This window comes from Lagopus muta, chromosome 2 (assembly GCF_023343835.1).
Source record: "Lagopus muta isolate bLagMut1 chromosome 2, bLagMut1 primary, whole genome shotgun sequence".
NCBI classification, from domain to species: Eukaryota; Metazoa; Chordata; class Aves; order Galliformes; family Phasianidae; genus Lagopus; species Lagopus muta.
In genome coordinates, this window is record NC_064434.1 from 21,915,633 (window position 1) to 21,932,040 (window position 16,408).

The following is a 16,408-nucleotide window of genomic DNA, read 5'->3' on the forward strand; positions in this document are numbered from 1 at the left end:
CTCTTTCAACACAGACTATTCTATGAGTATTTAACATAGCAAATGGATGAGGATTACTGGGAATCTTATGGGAATATATGCAACATAACATTTGTTTAGTGTTCCTAGGTCTTGTAGAATGGATGTGGAACATTTGCCACACTCGGACTTTCGGAAGCAAGTTATAACTATTATGCTGGAGTTCATGTTAAATTTCTAAGTGCTTACGTGTTTGACAAATATCTAAATTTTCATATGGAGATGTTGTCAGTATGTTCACAATCCATGTAGTCAATAGATTCTAGAAAGATTTTTAACCCACAGAATCCTGAAAAGAGGATGTAGTTTTCTAAGTATAGATGCCCATGGTCAATTAAGATATCATGAGTCTTTCATCTATGACACAGAAGTTACTTACAAATATTGATTTTCTATGAAGGTTGGATGAGACAACTCATGCTACCTGAAATGACACAAGGTCTCCAGTTAAAACAGTCAGTGGAAAGTAGAGAGTGGTTAGGCAGCAGAGAGTTTATTTGGTCACAAGTTGATATAGGATCATTTATATTGAAAAAAAAACTCTAAGATTATCTAGTCCAGTTGTTCACCTACCACCATTATTGCCCACTAAACCATGACCCTTAGTGCCACATCTACCCTTTCCTTACAGGACAGTAACTCGACTATATCCCTAGGCAGCCTGCTCCAATGCCTAACCAGTCTTTCTGAGAAGAAATTTTTCCCGATATCCAACCTGAACCTTCCCTGGTGCAGCTTAAGGCCATTCCCTCTCATCCTATCACAGTTACCTGGGAGAAAAGACCAACCCTCATCTCACCACAACCTCCTTTCAAGTAGTTGTAGAGAGCTATAAGGTCTCCCCAAGCCTCCTCTTCTCCAGGCTAGATATCAGTGCCCTCACTTGTGCTTCAGATCCCTCTTTATTGCCCTTCTCTGGACAAGATCCATGCACTCGATGTCTTTCCTCTAGTGAGGGACCCACAACTGAACACAGTACTCAAGGTGTGGACTAATCAGAGTTAAGTAAACCTCCCTGCTCCTGATGACTATGTTATTTCTGATACAATCCAGGATGTCATTGATCTTCTTGGCTACCTAGGCACAGTGCTGGCACTTGTGCAGCCAAGCATCAACTAACACTCACGGATTTGTTTACTCCACACAGCTTTCTATCCACTCTGCCCCAAGCCTGCCACATTGCATGGGGTTTTTATGACTAAAGTGCAGGTCCTGGCACTTGGTCTTGTTGAATTTCATCACACCGGTCTCATTCCGTCAATCCAGCCTGTCCAGGTCCCTGTGTACGGCCTTGCTACGTACAAAAAGACATCTTGTGTCATTTGGGATATCTTAAGTTATCCTATCCATTTCCACAAATGCAAGTCCAGATGGAAGTCTTCTGTATGTTTTGGACTGTGTCTGCCGCATCCAGTGGATATCTGGTAACCCAGATGTCCTAGATAAGACAGTGGAAAAGGTTCTGTGCAACTGTGTGTCTGTATAATACTAGTCATTTAAGTATATCAGTGCGTCAGTACTTTACAGATGATTTAAAAACATATATCATTTAGTCATAGTTGTGTTTGGTAAAAACAGAGACCCCTAATTTCTATTCACATCATGCACATTGACAGCTATATACACATACTAATCCTTTTGAGGCCTCAGTATGAATAAAGTTTGTATAGGATAAAGAATATTTCTGCCAATCTCACACTACTTCCTGAGATGACAGTAATATTTTTCTCTTCCCTGAAAAACGAATAATAGTGTAATCATTGTAGACAGTATCAGAAAAGAAATCTCATGGAAATATTCAGTACTGAACTTCAGCATGCCAGTAAGAAATTTTAGTCTGGTCAGAGATTGACACAGTAGTCAGATTCCTCAGACTTCATTTCGTTTTTTTAATTGTTGCTTCTGGTGATTTATTTACATGGACTTGTTCTTTGAATCAGATATCTAATTTTAGTATTTTATTAATATTTCCTATTCCCATGGCTGATGAAAAATCTTATATCAAATTATTATCTTACATCTTTAATTGATTTGCTGGACCTACCTTTTTGAATAATTGCCTTTGTTGAAGATATATTGCTTGCAAGAATATAGTTTCATCCATCTGCTCCACTCCGAACAGAGTTACAGAAGAGAAAACTCATCCATTCATAATGATTGCAATCTATTTAGCTCTGCAGAATTTAAAAATTATTTAGTGTTTAAGCAATTTGAAATGCCTTCAAGTCCAAGGCAGGGACATGCTATAGAGTTTTCAGTCCTTATGCAAGTTCTGACACTGACTTTCTTCACGATCTTGCTCTCTGGCTACGGCCAAACATCAGGTGAAACAGCAATTCTATTTCTATTTCTAATACTGTACATGTGTGCACTAATTGTGTAATTGGTAAAATATGGAAAAAATTTAGGTGTTGATGTACTTTTCATGAAATATTTTCTATTTTGTACCTCTCTCCCAGATACTGCTGGTGGCAAAGAAGATGAACTTTGCTAGGCAGACTAGTTCCTACTGTGGAAAAGGTGCCAACATTTCAGAAAAGGCTGTCAATCACACATGCATTTTAGTCTAGTGCTGTATTAGATAGGATTCAAATCTCTCATCTGTAAAAAAGCAATGATCTACTTTGTCAGGATAAAATGTATTTGTCACAACTCAGGATTTCTCCTTGTTATGTGTACAACTATACACAACTTAGAAGCTACCAGTAAGTCTTACCAATTTGATAGGTTGTTCCTATTTTAGATGTTAATATACTGCATTTCAGGAGATAAGGGATTTTCCTGGTGTTTAATTCAAAATAATGTATTAAAACTTAAATATATTTGTCTCAAAAATCTTTATTACAAACAAAAGATTGTCATCTAAGTATCACCAAAAAGGCAATTTCAAGTTATTATTTTCTTTAATCTCTCAAGGATATTGTGATCTCTTCTTTTTTCCCACTTCAAAAGGGGGAAAACAGCATGCAGGTAAGGGAGATTGTTTTAGAAGAACCTAAAACCTTCTATTCTATTTCTAGTATCTGATATTATTTGTATTCCACTTAAAAGTTTCAACATCAGATTTCACAACCATGAATAGCATTGTTTTTAATGCAACAATACAATCTACAAGTAGAACACATTTATTTTATTTGCAGTATACACTGAAGAGAATCATATTTTCTGAATAATATCATTAAGTCATATATTTATGTCCTTCAGATGAACACGTAATTATTTTTTTCCTCCCTTAATAGGGAATAAATTGCTGTTCAATATGGGTAAAACATTATAAAGCATGTTAATTTTTTGTTAATTTTTTTGTTACGTTCAAGTCTATCCTTACCAGTGGTATACAATCACTATAAATGAAGTTGTAATACAAATACTTCACTGTTCTACATTTGCTAAATATGCACATTATGATTTATTTTCCTAGAAAATTGTACTATATTTTCTAATGCCATCTTTTAATCAGAGATATGTCAGTTTTCTTTTTTCCTCTTCCTCAGAAAAATCTTTTACAAACAAACAAAAAAAGCTCACTAAACAAGCCAGAATATACAAGTAAGCAGTGAACTAACTGAAAACACATGTTCAGGTACATTATACTTCTGTCATTACATGCTTCACTGATTTTTTTTTTTGTCCATGTGGTCTACTTCTCAAGGGTGTTACCTATAGAAATACATTTTCTTCAATATTTTTAGAAAATACTGTTTGTATGTAACAGATGAGTATTTGACAGATATGATTTCTGTGTGAGAGCATAAAGAAGCTTAAGTCTTAGTCTCGCAAGAACTTCCTAGACTCACTGGCAATTTTCATAGAATCATACAAATGCTTGGGTTGGAAGGAACCTCAAGAGTCATCAAGTTTCAACCAAAGGCCTCACCAACCTCCAGATCTGGTATTAGACCAGGCTGTCCAGGGTTCCATCCAATCTCGTCTTGAACACCTCCAAGAATGGGGCATTCACAGCCTCTCTGGGCAGCCTGTTTCGTCACCTCACCACACTTTCTGAGAAGAGCTTCCCACTGACATCTAATCTAAACCTTCCCTCCTTGAGCAAAAATTTTTAATTTTTAATTAAAAAATTTTTTTTTAAAATTATTATTTTTTAAAAATTTTTAAATTAAGTTTTAATTTTTAATTAAATTTTTAAATTAAATTTTAAATACACATTCTCATCATTTTCTACTATTGACACTGTCACACCCCTTGTGAATATCTGCCTGTATTTTGTGGGCGTGGTTGTAAATGTTGAAAGGCTGAGAGGTTGCTCAGTTGGGTATATGTGTGGGGGAGTTCCTGATTAGCACATTCCCCAGCCGACATTCCTTGAGTGAGATGTGGCAGGTATTCCTAGCATGTTTCTGCCACAGTCTTGCACAATGAAGAGCTTGGGACTTACCTATGAGAAGGTGCATTATTGTAGACAGTAGACTGAGATGATGCTATTCATCTGCTAAGGCAAGGTCAGATCTGTTTTTCTGAGTCTGTAGCAGCATCTTGATCACAAGCCTCCCTCAAATAATAAGAGTGCCTTTACCAATGGGGCTGTGTCCTGTTGCGAGTCTTGCTGCTTGAACCCATTCTACATTATATGAACAACTCTGCATTTCTTTAGACACAAGCACTGGAACTCTTCTCACATGGTCACTGTGGATGGAACAGGGGGAAGGAAGAGATTTTATCCATGTAACGTGGTATAACCTGAGCCATGTCTAGAGAGCAGGCCTTGCTCCATTTTAATAGTTATGACAAGTAGCACTATAAAAAGTACTTTCACTAGTTTCAGTGCAGTGCAATAATAGCATGTTATGAATAGATAAAAACCAGGCAACCAATCTAGAAAATTTAATTGGGTTTTCCCAAATTAACAAATGGAAAAGCTGTCGTTATCTTGAGTTACATAGTAGAATTCAAGAGAGAAGACATAATGAGAAGAGGTGTGGGGAAGGGATGGCTAAGATGACCTGCAAACATACTACTCATTTTTTTGTCATGCTTCTGGTAAGTCCTACTAGTTGTCTGAAAGAGTGGAAAAAGTGGTCAGGCACTGGAATGGGCTGCCCAGGGAGGTGGTGAAGTCACATACTCTGGAGGTATCCAAGGAAAGTTTGGATATTTTGTTGAGGGACATGGTTTAGTGAGAACTACTGGTGATATTTGGATAGTTGGACAGATGATCTTGTAGGTCTTCTCCAACCTTGGAGTTTCTGTGATTCTGTGAAATCACTTATTCTCCCTGAAAAAGCAGGAAAGGAGGGCCAGAAGACCACTTTCAGCTGAACACCAGTGCTGTTTTGCTATTAAAATGTCATGCTTCATTAGAATTTCTGCTTTTTTATTATTATTATTATCCCTAGTCCTGTTTTGTAAAGTGATCATACAACTTTAGCATCTCATAAGAGTTACATGTTTCTAAAACCATTTAAACTGGGCAAATGGCAATTGTTAATGGTGACAAGAAGTGTAAAAAACAACAAGCATAACATTTTAATAAGGTGCTGTAGAATGGTGACAAGATAAAAATCCTACATCACTAAGCAATTTCAACACCAGTGAACTGTGATTTCTAGGGAATCACAGGGAGAAAAAAAATGAAAAGGAGATGTGGATGAAAGGCAACAGGTCTTTTTACTCTGCCCTTTGCTACCCATATAATGTGAAAAACCATTGGAATTTAGCATGACCAGTAAAACAAATACAGAAGAAACCTCAATCTTACATATAGCAAAACAGCTGGAGAGTTTCAAGAGAGAAAAAAAAAAAAAAAAAAAAAGTGAATAAAGAAATACAAGTTTCCAGAATAAAATGTGAGGAGAGGGAGAGAATGCTTCGATTCAGTTGTTTAAAATGTATTCTTTTTATTAAAATAGTATGTTCTTTCCAAACTTCTCTTTCTGTAAAAAGTATCAGCTTCTGGTTTTGATCAGAAATAAATTTTGATGTTAGCAGAATTCTCATAGGGTTGAAATGCAATATTTTAGACTAAAAAATTTGTAAGAAATCAGTGATGTTTAAGTTATGTTGAGCTCTAAATCAGTCCCATTTTAAAACTGAAAGGTGAAGAAAATCTGCACAGCAAGACATTCAATTGTGCCAAATGTGTACATGTATTGCTCGAATTTCTCAGGTTCATGTCCCTTGTCACTGAATAGCCAATATCTGATAGCTTTTAATGTATGTATTGTCATAGCACAAGAATACTCTTATCATGAGTTTATTGACAGAGCACAGAAGCTGTATGTGACTAAATGACTTGCCAGTGTTCACCCTGGCAATCTGAAGTCTGCTTAGCAGGAAACTGAAGTCTGGTCTTCAGACTTCAGTGCTAATTCCCTAACCTAATACCAGGTTTCCTAATACTAGAATTATCCTTCCTAATTTTGTATCATTTAGGAAACTTCTTTTGTACTGGTGGAAGATCAGTTATCTACCTTTGTCGAGATTTGATGGATATAGTGTTCATCTATTCTTGGATGTGTTTTTTAAACTGTGTGAAAGGCAAATATGATAGGTTCAGAGCTTATTAGTTCTATGATACATATTTCATACTCTCTAAAATTTTTTCCTGATGAAGAGTTAAAAATGTATATTTCCCATCTTAACACTGTCCAAATCCCATGACAGTGTGTCTCAAGTAGCTTTTACTATGATGGAGAAATGTGGTGATTCAGGGGTGTAACATTGGCTTGTTTGTTACATTGCAGGAAACCAGTGAAGAACTCTTACACAATTTCAGTTCAGTCTTAATCAAGACAAAATGGGAAGATGGTGAAATGAAGAAAAATTTAATTATATATTAAATTTGCTGCCATCTTAAGTGGATAGGGATAGACCATCCCTAAAGAAGTCAGAGCATTGGAAGAAGGATGGTAATTTGGAAACCCACATGCTTCTCAGCAACATGGAGAGTGGTGGAAGTGAAAACTCCGTGTTAGCCAGATGGATGGATGAATGATTACCCTAACTGTGTCCTACTGCTTTGCAAATAATTAAAATAGAATTGGACTGATTATACTCTTAATCATTTAAACCTTTCTAAATACTTCATGTATCTTCAATAAAATGAATCATTGTATTCTTGCATATTTCTTCTACTGACAAAGCATTAAATTCAGAAACTCATGAAAATTTGTAGCTCAACCATAGAGAACATGCAGTCTTTCCAGGGACATATTCAGATGGAAGGGGTTTTGATTGCTACTGAAATTAGTATTTAAAAATTTGAAAGGTGAAAATTACATTTGATCAAAAGAATATGAAAGTTAGGCCCAAACAATTGTCTGCCAAAGTATAAAATCAGACAAGAAGCTGCCCATGAGGATAAAAAAATAAGGAAAAAATAATGCAAATCAAGAAAGATATCCCAAAAGTTGAGGTTGAATGAAATCAGTGAAACGAAAAAGAAAAAGAAAGCATGAAGGAGGAAGGATGAGAATACTAACATGACATATGGACAAAGATTACTAGCCATGTATATAAAACAACTCAGGGAAGTTACGAAATTTTATAGACTACTGAATACATCTAAAATTTATCAGCATTTCTGAAAGTGACCTGAAGGTGTTTGACAGCCATCATGGACACTTAAGAGATGGAATATAGATGCATCTTTTTTTAAGCAGATTATTGGAGAAAGTAAACTAGGTACATAATATAATTTCATCTGAACCACACTTTGAGCTCATATGGAATAATGCCAGGGATGTACAATGCAATTACTTCTAATAATCATCTGAGAGAAATATGGGATATAAAATTCTACAGTTTCAAAAATGTATAGAAGAGAAGTATATTTTTCTGAACTATTTTACTGTTGTTGCTTTCTTAGTAAAGTAAATTCTGATGTCAAAAGGTGGCATTTTACTGTGTTACCCTGTAGCAGTTTCTCTGGGCACATTTCTGTTCCTCATCTGTATTGTTAATGCTATTTAAAATTGAGTTTGAAACATGGCTCGTAGAATTATTCTGTGCTTCTAAGATTCAAATTTACTTGAAATGTAAATTTATGTGCAAACTAAGTTCTGCAAATAGATGTTAAGAAAGATAGGCATCTAAGATACTGAATATAGGAAATTGAAAATAGATTTCTCATTCTAGGAATGAGTTCTTGTATAGTACATAATATTTGGAAATACTTCTAGTATTGCAGTCTCTCTGTAATAGCAAAATTCATTCTATTCCACTCTGCAGGTCTAAAGTAGCTGGAGTTTTTCCTTATACAACCTTGTGTGGCTCTCAGCAGGAAAGTGCAGGTGGATTAATTCAACTTAATGGAAATAAAATGACATCCTTTCTAACACAGATACATTTCTGAGACTCGTCACAGTCAGCCCTGGAAGGTGATGCAAAGATTAATGTAGTGGGGTGCCGCACAAAACGCATTCTAAAAAAGGAAGTTATCCTTCAGCACAATGCATCTTTGAAAGTATGCATTCAAGGAACTCTAAAAAAAAAAAAGAAAAAAAAAAAGAAAAAAAAAATCTCTGTTTTTTGGCTGCAAAATTTCTTTTACCTGGAACAGAAGCTTGGGACTTTTCTATGAACTCTTATCTCTTGTGCTGTGTACTGGACTGCATGATGTAACCTGCATGACATGTTGTCTGATGGAGAACTGTGTGACTTGTACTGTCATAATGGATCATAGTACGCAGTCAGATTGTTGAGCCTACTCGGAGAGATAAATGTAGAGTGTTCTTTGAAGTGTCTTAGCTGGGTTTGTCCCAGTTAACATCACACACCAGATAAAATGTTACAGAGTGCTTCAAGTAAACTGAAACTTACAGACTCTTTTAAGACTACGTTTTAGTGCTTGTGGAGCATGTTTCCAAAGCTCAACATAGTCCCTGGGTAATAGCACTTTCCCTGAACTTTGCTTTCAGCCTGTCTGTTTTCTGGAGTCATTTCCATCAGGATATACAGATTACACAGCATTAATCCATAAATGTCATTTAGCATTAAAATCTACCCTGGTAAAATGGTAATTAAGAAAGATGACACTAGTTTGTCATTCTCAGCTTGTCTGCAAGACAAATGATACTGTTGACTATTACTTACTGTTATCTGCTCAATAAGTAAAAATTTCAGTGAATTGTACAAAAGGCACATATTAAGAAGATTAATGTACCTTTTAAATCTAGGAGGAGAATGGAGACTCTACTGGGGAAGTACAGAGAGGTAATTATTAAAAACATTTCTTTACTGAGGGTAAAGCATTTGGAGCAGGACTTTGACAGTTACTAGGTGAGTTGACTCTTTTCTCTGAAATACTTAATAATTTTCTTAGTTTGCAACTTCCTATTAAACTTCAAAGTCTTCATGTTGATACTTGAATCATTCTTATCTTTAAATACTCTTTAAATACATTCAAAATATCTGAGAAAAGATGTGGATCTTAATACATCTGTCTCAGCTAGAGGAAAAACAATGCTTCGAGCCACTTTATGTCCTTGTTTGTACTTCAAGGACAAAGCAAGCAATTTTAGCAACATTGTACCTATTTGCTGGTGTGTTCCCTGTCTTAAACACACCGAGCACACATTCACAGCTTTATTGTTCTCAGCCTAAGTGCAAGTATCAATGCTGCAGATTCAGCTACAGTTTTCTATATTAATAATAGAAGCCCAAATATAGTTCAGTCCTTCACATAAAAATACATATATAAATATAGTTCAGAAATCTCCGAATAGTTGTTGATCAAATCACTCTCAAACGCAGAACATGAAGTTACACTGACTGTTTGATTAAAAAAGCTCCCAGATTTCTGTTTCAAAGGACAGCATCAGAACTTAAGCCCTAGCAATCAGGAAACACTCATGCCATGCTTGCTTTGTTCCCATTACCAGGGGGGGGAAAAAAGTGATTAAATGTTTTGTGAGGGATCACTTCCTTTATTATCACTTCTTTAATGATCTTGCAAACCTTAGGAGCAAGGCATAGCATGCTTCTTTGTCAGCAGATCAGTTGCTTCATCCCTGCAGCTTACTTCTTAAACTCAAATCATATGTTCTCTATCTCTTCATTTTACTGCCTCTTGATTTTCTGATTACTTTTCTGTGTGTTACAGATCTCATACTCACGTACTCATTCTTAGAATGATCCACCATCATATGGTGGCCAAATGCAAGCTAAGTGGAGCCAGCCAGAAATTAGCAATTGGTGTCCATTCTGTGTCACTTGTGGAGATGGTAACCTGAGGATAAGAGAGTCAGAGTTTAACATCTTCCTGGAAACAATTGTTCTGTTTCCTGAACTACAGCACATATTCAGTATGAATGGGACAAGTCACAAGTTAAGCAACCTTTGGAATTTAGGTTTCATTTGTATTAGTAAATGAATCACTAGCTTATTGGTATTCTGAGAGATCAGGGTATGGGTATGAGCCACTGTCCATAATACTGAAGTGTTAACACAGACTGTCATAGTTCTGGTTAGGGCCAAATTACACTTCAGGCAGATAAAACCTTGTACAAAATTATGGGATGATAAGGAACAGAGACTGTTCCCATCTGGTAGTTTGGATGTCTATTAGAGAATTACTGGATGGATGTCACCTGTGTCAAAAAATATTGCCTAGCCAATTTTATTTACAGGCACAGATCTAGCCTAATGAGTCCCAGAAGAGAGTGGATTCAATGCAACATGTTGGCAGCTGTCCTTTCAAGCAAAAGATTTATAAGGAGATATATAAGACAAAAGCTGTTAGAAGTCTGAGATCACCCTACACCAAAGAATAGGAAAAAAAAAATAATTATATATATATATATGTAATTAAAAAAAGAATTAGAACAGGCACAACGTTGGAAAATAAGGCTGGAGATCTAGCTCCTGTTCAGGAATTTCTAACTGACAGTTGGTATATCAAGTATGCCTTGCTTTTAGGCATCAAATTGCAGCCTGCTGTTTCAATGCTACATTGTGCTGTAACAGCTAATCAGTCACTCAGTCTCTGTGTTCACCACAGTCCTCACCCACATACTCTAGCATGGGTGAAAAGGCTAGGGAGGTATTAGCCTGTCCTACCTCAGCTACTCTGAACCAAAACAGTTTTAATTTCTTCACCTCACCTGAATGAATTGTGAATCCCATGCTTGTCATTTTAAATGAGGTCTGTGATTGACCTTGTGATTGATAATAGTGGTTAGCATTTTCTGATAGAACAATACATTAAATTTTGTATAAGACATGCAAGCCACTAAATCTCATTCCATTTAGTCTAGATTTTAACTCATTTTTCCATTTTAGAGATTTTTTTTCAGTTGCTATAAAATATATCACTGTTTCTTTTCTAATACATTCCCCAACCTTAGGTATAAAACTTGGCTAAATGTTTATATTCTTTAATATACGTGGGTCACTCTGAAACTAATGCCTCCTATTTATTTCCATGAAAAATATAACAGACAAAGAGCACAAGAACACTATTTGATAGAGCAAATTCTCAGCTACAAAACACTATTTTTCAACACAGTTGCCACTATTAGCTATGTTGTTTTGCCAGTAGTGAACAAGATCCCGCATTCTATGCTCATAAAAATCTGGACGGCTGTCCAGAATGTGGCTTGTCTTTCATGACACTGTCATCAGTGCTGAAATGCACCACCTCAGTGTGCAGACATCCACTGTTTGTTCTCCATAAGCATTCAGCAAGCAACAGTGAATGGCAGTGGGTTCCATTTTTTCCGTTTGGAGGGGTTCAATTCCACATCTTCTCTTCCTGCACTCTTCCAAGTCAGACACTGTTTTGTCAGACTGCCCCTGTAGCATGTCAACAGCTTGTAATGGAATCTTGGTGGGAAGGTTCAACCTCTGCTTCCATACCGCAGACAACTGCCTCTGACATGGGCAAACATTATAAAGTAGGAGGCATTTCTGTAGGAACAGCCCTTGTACAATGTACACTATGTCTAAAACATATAATGTCCTCTGAAAAATATTTTACGTTCTTTTTTATTATTATTATTTCAATTAAGATCTAAATCAATATTTTTGTATCACACACAGAGAATCCCGTTTGTTTTAAACACTCGTTTCTACAATGTTGGCATCAAAACTTAAGTCAATAAGACACTTAATCCTGTGTGTATATATATTTTTAAATTCTCATTCCTTTAAATATCACCTTTTTTGATGGCTACCAGGGATGTACTCTCTTTAATTAACAAAAGGTAAGAGGTCTAAATCAGGCTTTGTCCATCCATAATCAGTAGAGAAAGACAGGCAACTCCAGAGGGTGATTCATTCACTTCTAAAATGAAAAGAATGAATCACCCTCTGGAGCTTCTTTATCTTTACCCTTGATTGCAGAGGGAATCTTGATGGTTGCTGTATAAAAAGACATGATTATTGCAGTCATTTTAAATGAACATAAATTTAGGTTGTCAGAAGTGTTGTCCCACCTTGCTCCATTGTTTCTGCATATTTCCATATCTTCTGTGGCATTATAGAAGTGGGATTTGGTAGATGATTGGTTTAAAATTGGGTGTGGATATGGATTTTTTTTGACCCTGTTAGATTTCATCTAGTTATGCTCTCTGATTTGGTTCTCACTGTAAATGCAAAAACTTCACACCAGTATTTGCATCTCTGCAAACAGTAATCAGCAGAGCTTACTTTGAAGCTGTAGAAAAGCATATTCTTAGATTAACGTGATTGTAGCCACAGATTTAGTTGCTCAGCTTAAACACGAATATGTTCAGGTGAGATGAATCTTTGAATGGAAACTCAGTTTTATTGCCTAAACTTAAGTGCCTAGTGCCATTTGAGACTATTTATGATAACTTAAGAAGTTTTATTTTGATTTGGGATTTAGAACTTAATGTATTCTTAAAGGTTGAATTGCATCTATGGAAGGAGTGTGTCCTGAAAATTCCATCCTTTTGAGATATAGACAAAATGCTGATGGCAATTTTATTTTCATTTACTTATCCAACAGAAGGTATGGGCAGAAAGGCTCCAAGAAACCCTTCCACATAAGGCTGTGCATCCCTGGCTCAGAGACCAATGTCTTCATACTTCTTACAAAGTACAAGCTCAGAGAGGCGTGCATATTTTTTCCTTCCATTCCTGTGATGTTCATGGGATTTGTCTTCTGTCTCATTTGGTTTTTAAACATAGCATCTTTTTAGAGTTTGACAGAAAACAAAAGTTTAAGAACCAAACTGAGAGGAAGGAATTGCCACAGTGATCTCCTGGAACCTCAGTAGAGAGGTGAGCCCAGTCTTTTCTATAACTAAAACTCTCTTGTTTTTCAAAACAAGATTAACAATTGCACACAACGCTATCCCACTGGGAGATCCTACTAATTCTGAGCAGTGCTTTGTTATTGCTGCCTTGGTGCCAGAGGCACAGACACTAGACAGAATTCTGACAGTTAAAAGGTGTAGGTGATCCAGTGCCAGTGGCTGAACAGGACACTCTTCCACTCAGCTCTAGTTTCAGAAACACGGGGTGAAAACCATTGGATGTCAAAAGGAAGCATGAAAATATCCGTTCAATTTGCAAACTGCATTCCTCACTTTATTTTCTTTCATTATGGCAGCATTCTCATTTCTTTAAAGAAATAATTTTATATATAAACAAGTTGCAGAGCTTTGTAGATTCATAGCAATCCCAAAGTGAACGTGAGATTTAGCAAACAAAAAAAGCTTTGTGTTGGAATAAGCATATATTTTTTCAGGAATATTCAATGAGAATAACAACTAAATAGAATATTCATCTCAGGATCCTGATTTTCAGAGTTACCTGCATCTACTTCTTTTGTTGTTTGCTTAAAAGAGCAAATTTAAAAAGTGAAAATGCAAATCAAAATTATTTCTCTTTCCTTCATGTATGTAAGCACAAAAAGACTAATCAGTCAGATTTAATTCATTTTTCTAGAAGTCAGACATCTTCCACTAAAACAAGATATAAATATTTTATACTGTTCAAAGTGTGATATGTCAAACTTGCTGTAACTGGGTGGATGTGATCTGCAAAAACTCAAAACTCATTTGAATGATTTTCTCAGCACATGACCAGCTATGCCCTCCTAAGTTCACCCCACCTAGCTATGCTTGTTGATAAGTTGCTGTCTCATTTGAAAATATAAGCTGCAGGGCGATGGAGGCTCTGATGCAACAGAAGGTTCTCCATTCTGAAGCAGATCCAAAAGGGCTTTCTCTTTCGTGCACAGAGAGAGGCAAATCACTGCAGTCATTGCAGAAAGGAAACACCTTTTCTCCCCTCTTTACATCTCTTTTCTGCATTTGATTTTTACCTATTTCAATTGTGAAAAGAAGGGGACCCAAAAATAGAAATTTGATGAAGCCTGAAAGAAAGAATAAAATAGTAGCTGAAGAGAGGACTTGCACTATGGTTGTAGGTACAACCCAGGCACTTCTTCCAGTGCCTAATGTTCACACTCATCAAAATCACAAAATGACACTCACAGAATCACTGAATGGCTGAGGTTGGCAGAAACCTCAAGCAGGAACACCCAGAGCAGGGTGCTCAGGATCATGCACATCATCATTTACCACGTTGTTCACACTTACCACAATTTATCTGATTTATTCACAAAATCCTACTTGGCAACTATCAGTTCTAACAGAGATTACAATCTCTTGGTATTTGGTATCTAACTCTGAACTAGTAAAGTTCCCCTGGCATTTACCTTTTGCTGTGTGATCACTTAGTAGCTAATTGTGTAGCTTATATCTTCACCATTACAGGATTAATTAGACTAGCATCTCTCTCCTGTCTGGCCTGTAAAACTGATGTAGTCATTATGTTGTCAGCTCAGCTGAACAGAGATCCTATTAATTCTTAGAGCACAACTGTTTTGTGCAAACTCAGAGTGTAGAAAAAGTTATCACACCTGTCTTTTCACTGGAGACAATGATGGTAAACTTGCCCTAGGAGAGGTGAAGACTTCAAGGGTAAACAAGCGCAGAAGAGGTTTGCAAACAAGCAAAAAAGGATTTTTTTATTAAAACAATCAAATGCACAGAATTATAGCAAAATTAGTTTGTCTATTGTAAAAATCAATTAGCTTCTGTTCAGAAAAAGAACTTTACCTTTTCAAAGATGCCAGCACAATTCTTGGATCAGATAAGAAGAACAATAGAAGAGCAAGACCCCTCTCATCTTATCTTCAAAGACAGATTATGGTTGCTACTCCTTCACATTTTAAAATGTTTTTTTGGCATCATGAATACAGGGAGCAGTTCTCATTGTAGTGTCAGAGTATGGCTTTGTCTGACAAAACTGCAGAGGTTTGCCCTGTTTGATGCTTTTTTTGAGGTTTATCTGAACAGAAAGTCGCATTGGAACATATTCTTTTAGCTGTGCCCAAAGCCTGCACAATCCCTCCTGGGAGGTGATGGGTGGAATTCCTTGTGCCCTATGGACTATAATAACATGAGGAGGCCAGCCTGCTGTATCTAAGCAGGGTATCCCCAACAGTCTAGGTATAGGGTAGTTTAGCAGATGTTGGAGGCTTCTAGATTTGCCTAGATTTGAACTCTGCCAATTGTTCTGCAAATTCTGACTGAAGCAGTTTTCAGGAAAGTTTTGTGTTTGTCTTATGGCTTCCCATGAGTCTGAGAAAGGTGTATACAAATGAAATTTTGGTAGCTTGAAGAGCAAGCACTCAATATATATACCCTGTAGAGAGTTTAGGAACATAATGAGGTAGGAGCATAGAAGCAGGCTCTGGGAAAAGCATCCCTAAAAGTGGTAAAGAAAGAGACAAGGCTCTAATGTCCGTGAGTGACCTGTCAGCAACGGGCTGGAGACAAATGCTGGAAAACAGGGCACTTCATGGAAGCATTAAGATCCTCCCTATAGGGAATACCGCTACACAGTAATCACTTCTATAAAATGATATTTTTATTGGATGTTGCTGGCATCTTGAACATTGAGGAACACAAACAGTCTCATAAGTAAAATTATTAGCCCGTGTTACTGGGTTAGAGAACTGTTCTCTGCCAGCCCAGTACTGCTGTGACAAAACATGATCATCTTGATCAGCCCAACTTTTTCTTATTAACTCAATTTAAGTAACCACACAGCAAGCAGGAGCATCGCCTATCCCTTGTATACATTTGAAGTTACAATTTGAAACATGCATATGAAAACAAATAATAATAATAACAGTTTTCATTATTATTTCAGAAGCTATTTCTAAGAGGATTTTATCTGTACCTCTCCAGGAAAATAAAGGATAATGTTACAAAAGTATCTATTTTCCAGCTGGATGAAAGGTATTGAGAATAGGACTAAGACTTACATAATTGAAATATTGGAAGACCAAAAAGTCCTGGCAGAGATATAATGATTACTTAGAATCATAGAATCATAGAATCACATGGTTGGAAATGGCCTATAAGATCATCTAGTCCAACCGTCTCCTCAT